We start from the raw sequence: 6,289 nt of genomic DNA, 5'->3' as shown, positions 1-6,289 counted from the left end.
CTCCTCTCCTGCACCATCCGCCTCCGTAGAAGGCTGAGGCTAAAATCCTCGGTCATCCTTAGCTTGGCCCTGGCCCTCACTGTCCAAGCCTCCCTGATCCTGACTCCAAAATGTCTCCACAACACATCCCCTGCATTCCCATTCTTTGGAATGTGTCCCAGTCTGCTATGGCCTCCGTCACGAAGTCCCATGGAGTGGGTGATTGATACAACAGAAATGGCATTTTGGTAGTTCCAGCAGCTGGAAGCCTGAGATCAGGTGTTGGCCAAGTTGATTTCTTCTGCAGCCTTGGCTTGTAGATGACTGCCTTCCCGTGTCAGCCTTCCTGTCGTCTTCTAAGTGTGTGTGTGTGTGTGTGTGTGTCCTTACATTTTCTTCCAAGGACACCAGTGATATTAAATTAGGGAGTACAGTCACCCCTCGCCATATCGCAGTTCACTTTTTGCAGTCTCACTGTATCACGGATTTTTAAATTGTATAGATCTAATTTTGTATCGCAGATTTTTTGCTATATCATGGAACTTTGTGGTATATAGGCATTTTTACGTATTTATTATTTTAATTATTTTTGAGGTGAAATAGCATTTTCTAGCCTTAAAAAATAAAAACAATATAAAAACATTAATTAAAAGAATATTAAATTAAAATAAAGCCTTAAAATATATATAAATAATAAAATAGATATAAGGTCACAACTTTACAGATTTTCACCTATCGCGGGGATGGGGGTGTTCTGGGACCTAACCCCCGCAATAGATGAGGGACCACTGTACTTGAATGACCTCATTTTAATCTAATCATCTCTGTAAAGACCCTATCTCCAAATACAATCACATTCCAAGGTCCTAGGAGTGAGGACTTCAACACATAAATTTGGAGGATGGGATACAATTTGGCTCAGAACAGCATGTGACATAAGTATTTTCACAAATGGGCCTTGAACTCAGCCCTTTAATTTAGCTTTAGACAGTCACTTCCATATAAACTCCACCTACACAGAAGACTTGAAGCTTTCAAAATAAGCGAAGTGCCCTGCGGGAGAATCTCCACATCTGTGGACGTAGAAGACCCAGTGGACACTGAGGCCCCAGGAAATGATGGAGCCACTAGGTTGGGAAGGAGCTTGGCTCCTTGCATGGAAAAGCACCCGCTAACAGCTAAATGGACGGACATGAAAGGGAGAAACATGCGCTATGTTGTGTTATGACACTAAGCTTTATGGGATATGCATTATAGCATTAACTCCTCTGACTGACACCCACCTGAAACATCGGACGTCTTACATCTGAGATACCCCCCTTCTCACTGTTCAGTGTCCACCCATTTAAATCACAGGGGCCAACCCCCCAGAATTTTGCTCAATATTCGTGCAAGTGATTCCGATGTGGTATTTCCAGTGTGATTCTATAGATATTTGGGGAAAGAAATGAAGTTACAGCTAGATAGCTTAACAGTCACATTCCTCGGGCCCCAAATTACATGACTGGGTTTGTCCTAGCTTTAAAACACAATGCAGAAATGTGTTGAAGTGACGTCACGGAAATGGCGCCGTGAGAAGCGCGTCCGACAGCTCTCCCCTAAATCACAACAAATTTATCAACTAGAAACAGAAAAATTTATTCTCGGAGCATTCCGGAGTTCCACACAAACTGAAAGCAAAAGGACTGTTATCACTTGAATCTGAGAGACGAGGGTGTGGAGGAAGCTACCGCAGCGACGCTCATTCAAGCCGCGAGGGAGTGCGCCTGCGGTGAGTCAGCCCATATACTTGGGAACCGCGAGCCGCCACCACGAGCGGCCGCCACGAGCCGCCGCCACGAGCCGCCGCGAGCAGCCGAGCGCGCGCCCGGTCCGGTTGAGCACCGCTGACGTTCCCAGCAGCCCGCACACTGGGAGTGGGGGTCGCCGGCCACCGGTGCCCTGAGCGCCCCATTCGCGCGCGTGCCTTGGGCATTCCACGCGCCCAGGGTGCCCTGCTGGCCCGCACACCCAGGGGGCTCCATTATCCTGCGCCTGGTGCGGTCCAGCCGCCAGCGGCGGGGCGAGCGGAAGAGGCTTGGGAGATTCTCTCCATGGGCGGGGCACCTCACCCAGCCATTCAAGCTAACAATCAAGCGTTGGGGGAGGGGCGCGTGCAGGCAGCCTAAAATACCTTCGGAAGCACAGCTGCGACCCAATCACTGAAATTAGCTTAACCCATAAAATCTGCGCACCCTCGGTTCTAATTGATAAGATCTCTCTCAGTTCAGCGATCCAAGACAAGAGGCGTGATATTTTTTAAGTGCCTCTCGCTAAAGGGGCGGGGGCAACTTCTGATTGATAGAGCCTCCATATTCAGGGATAAACGCTAACAAGAAGGACTTGGCAGATAATAAGGTCTATACTACACTAGTCGTAAGCAGAGACTAGTGCCTCTTCTTCCCTGCAAAAACAGGCTACAAAGTGTGGAAAGCCTGGGTTGAGAGGTCCAACTAAATGATAGGCGCTGAACAGTCACCTTGACAACAATTGACTCCCACCCCCGCCTGATTACACTGGAGGCCCTGACTGTCAGAGCCTTTCCCAAAGCCTTGCACTGAGTGGGGATAGAGTGGGGATTTCCCAGCTCTTTGAGCCTCTTACTCCCCAGGCAGAAGCAGTTGCAGCCTTATAGCTGGATCACCAGGCTGCTAATTCAGAAAGGGGGGACTAGGAGAGAGAATCCAGGAAAGCAAACTCTCTCATCGTTGGACCCTGCAAACGCCAACAAGCCTTTACTTCCAGCAAGACTAAAGCCAATTATATGACATTGCCATAGAATCCCATCAACTGCAAATCCCTACCTAAGAGTGACACAGGGGCAGAGCCTGGGGTACAGAGTCACCGACTAGGAAGAGGGAGAGAAAAGAAAAAGGAAGAAGTTAACCTCTCAAAATCAAGAAAAACCCACAGACTTTACAACTTGATCCACTAATTTTTTTTTGTTGTTGTTGTTGTTTGTTTCTTCTATCTTTTTGCCTTTATTTCCTCCACCTCGGTCCTTCTATTCTCTGCCCATCTTATGCTTCCCCTTTCTTGAACTACACTACCCATGAGTGTTGCATTTTATTTTTCTTCTTCATCCTCACCCTCCTTTAAGGTTATACTCCAAAACACTTAACTCTCACTCTCTCCTCTTTTGTTTTTTTTTTGTTTGTTTTTTTTGTCTTGCTTTATTTTGTTTTTTTCTCCTCCTATTTTATTTCTTCCTTCGTTTTTCTCTTTTTCTTATTTTTTCCTTTCTATTCGTTTTTTCTTTTCTCATTTTACTTTCCTCCCATATAATCCTCAATCACGAACAAATTAGTTAATTTGGGACTCAAGGCTTTTTTTTGGCTTTATTTCTCTTTTTTGCTTTTGTTTTTATTTTTTTTTCTCTTGTTTGTATATTTTTATGGCATTTTGGGTCCTCCCAACCCAAGTTCTCCATTGTATTTAGTCTTCGCTCCACTTAATACAACAGATTTTTACTTATTATTTTTATTTTTTCTTCTTTATTATTCTTTTTTGGTCCTTTTTTCTGATTCCCTCTTATCCCTCTCATTATATCTCTTAGTTGACCATCACTTACAAGCAAATCATCTTATGCTTGTCTAAGATTTTCTTCCTTTTTTTTTTTTTTTTTTTTTGCATTTAGTAGGTCCCTACTCCCTTTTTTTTGCCCCTTGAACTCTTCACCCCAAATCAGGCCCTCCATTATAGGCACGATATTTCCCTGAGGAGGGGAGAGGAGGGAAAGAGAAGAGAGAAAAAAAGGGGGAAATAATAAATTATTACTGTTTTTTTTTGTGAGGTGTTTTACCCTTTTTTTTTTTTCTTTTTACTCTTTATTAATTCTAATTAGTGCTATCAATAAGACCACCCTCAGATGCCGATAAGAAAGAGGAAATCGAATATTATGGATACAAAAGAAAGAGAGGTAACACAAATAGATGTGGAAAAATCTATGGAGAAAAGACTTAACATATTGGAAGCCTTGGAGCTAAATGACAGAGAATTTAAAATAGAAATCTTAAAAATACTCAGAGATATACAAGAAAACACAGAAAGGCAATTTAGGGAGATCAGAAAACAACTCAATGAACACAAAGAATATATTACCAAGGAAATTGAAACTATAAAAACAAATCAAACAGAAATGAAAAACTCAATTCACAAGCTGAAAAATGGGTAACAAGCTTAGCTAACAGAACAGCCCAGATTGAAGATAGGATTAGTGAAATAGAAGACAAACAACTTGAGGCACAACAGAGAGAAGAAGAAAGAGACTCAAAAATAATAAAAAATGAGAAAGCCCTACAGGAATTGTCTGACTCCATCAGAAAGAATAAAATAAGAATAATAGGTATATCAGAGGGAGAAGAGAAAGAAAATGGAATGGAGAATATACTCAAACAAATAATAGACGAGAACTTCCCAAGCCTGTGGAAGGAACTAAAGCCTCAAATTCAAGAAGCAAACAGAACACCAAGTTTTCTTAACCCCAACAAACCCACTCCAAGGCACATCATAATAAAGATGACACAAACCAATGACAAAGAAAAAATTCTCAAGGCAGCCAGGGAAAAGAAGAGTACAACATATAAAGGAAGGCCTATTAGATTATCATCAGATTTCTCAGCAGAAACTCTACAAGCTAGAAGAGAGTGGACCCCAATATTTAAAGCCCTGAAAGAGAGGAACTTTCAGCCAAGAATACTATACCCATCAAAGCTATCCTTCAAGTACGAAGGAGATATAAAAACATTCACAAATACAGAAAAGATGAGAGAATTTATCAACAGAAAGCCCCCACTCCAGGAAATACTAAAGGGGGTTTTCCAACCAGATTCAAAGAACAAAAGAAAACAACACCACAAGTAACAGCTCCACCAAGAACACAATAAAACCAAACTTAAACTGTGACAACAAAGGAAAAAAAGGGGGGAGAGGATGGAGATTAACAGTAGCAAAGGATGATGAAGTGCAGAAATACTTATAAGATAGGGTACTACAATGAATATGGTAGGTACCCTTTTCATTACTTAATGGTAACCACCCTTAAAAAAACCACCACAAAAACACTTGACTTAAAAAAGGTAGCAACAGAGGAAAGAAGTATGGAACACAAACAAACAAAAACAAATGATAGAAAAACAAAAGAGAAGAATCAAACTAGATACAAAACTAACAGAAAGCAATTTATAAAATGGCAGTAGGGAACCCACAAGTGTCAATAATTACACTAAATGTAAATGGATTAAACTTACCAATAAAAAGACACAGAGTAGCAGAATGGATTAAAAAAGAAAATCCAACTATATGCTGCCTACAAGAAACACATCTAAGCAACAAGGATAAAAACAAATTCAAAGTGAAAGGCTGGAAAACAATACTCCAAGCAAACAACACCCAAAAAAAAGCAGGTGTAGCAATACTCATATCTAATAATGCTGACTACAAGACAGAAAAAGTACTCAGAGACAAAAATGGTCATTTCATAATGATTAAGGGGAAGTTGAATCAAGAAGACATAACAATCCTTAATATATATGCACCAAACCAAGGAGCACCAAAATATATAAGACAGCTACTTATTGACCTTAAAACAAAAACTAACAAAAATACAATCATACTTGGAGACCTCAATACACCGCTGACGGCTCTAGATCGGTCATCCAAACAGAGAATCAATAAAGATATAGTGGCCTTAAACGAAATACTAGAACACCTGGATATGATAGACATCTACAGGACACTTCATCCCAAAGCGACAGAGTATACATTTTTCTCTAGTGTACATGGAACATTCTCAAGAATTGACCATATGTTGGGCCACAAAGACAATATCAGCAAATTTAGAAAAATTGAAATTGTACCAAGCATATTTTCTAATCATAAAGCCTTGAAACTAGAATTCAACTGCAAAAAAGAGGGGGAAAAACCCACAAAAATGTGGAAACTAAACAACATACTTCTAAAAAATGAATGGGTCAAAGAAGAAATAAGCGCAGAGATCAAAAGATATATACAGACAAATGAAAATGAAAATACGACATATCAGAATCTCTGGGATGCAGCAAAAGCAGTAATAAGAGGAAAGTTCATATCACTTCAGGCCTATATGAACAAACAAGAGAGAGCCCAAGTAAACCACTTAACTTCACACCTTAAGGAACTAGAAAAAGAAGAACAAAGACAACCCAAAACCAGCCGAAGAAAGGAGATAATAAAAATCAGAGCAGAAATAAATGAAATAGAGAACAGAAAAACTATAGAAAAAATCAATAAA

Source organism: Saccopteryx bilineata, chromosome 1, assembly GCF_036850765.1.
Source record: "Saccopteryx bilineata isolate mSacBil1 chromosome 1, mSacBil1_pri_phased_curated, whole genome shotgun sequence".
NCBI lineage: Eukaryota > Metazoa > Chordata > Mammalia > Chiroptera > Emballonuridae > Saccopteryx > Saccopteryx bilineata.
Note: the sequence above shows the minus strand (reverse complement) of the source record.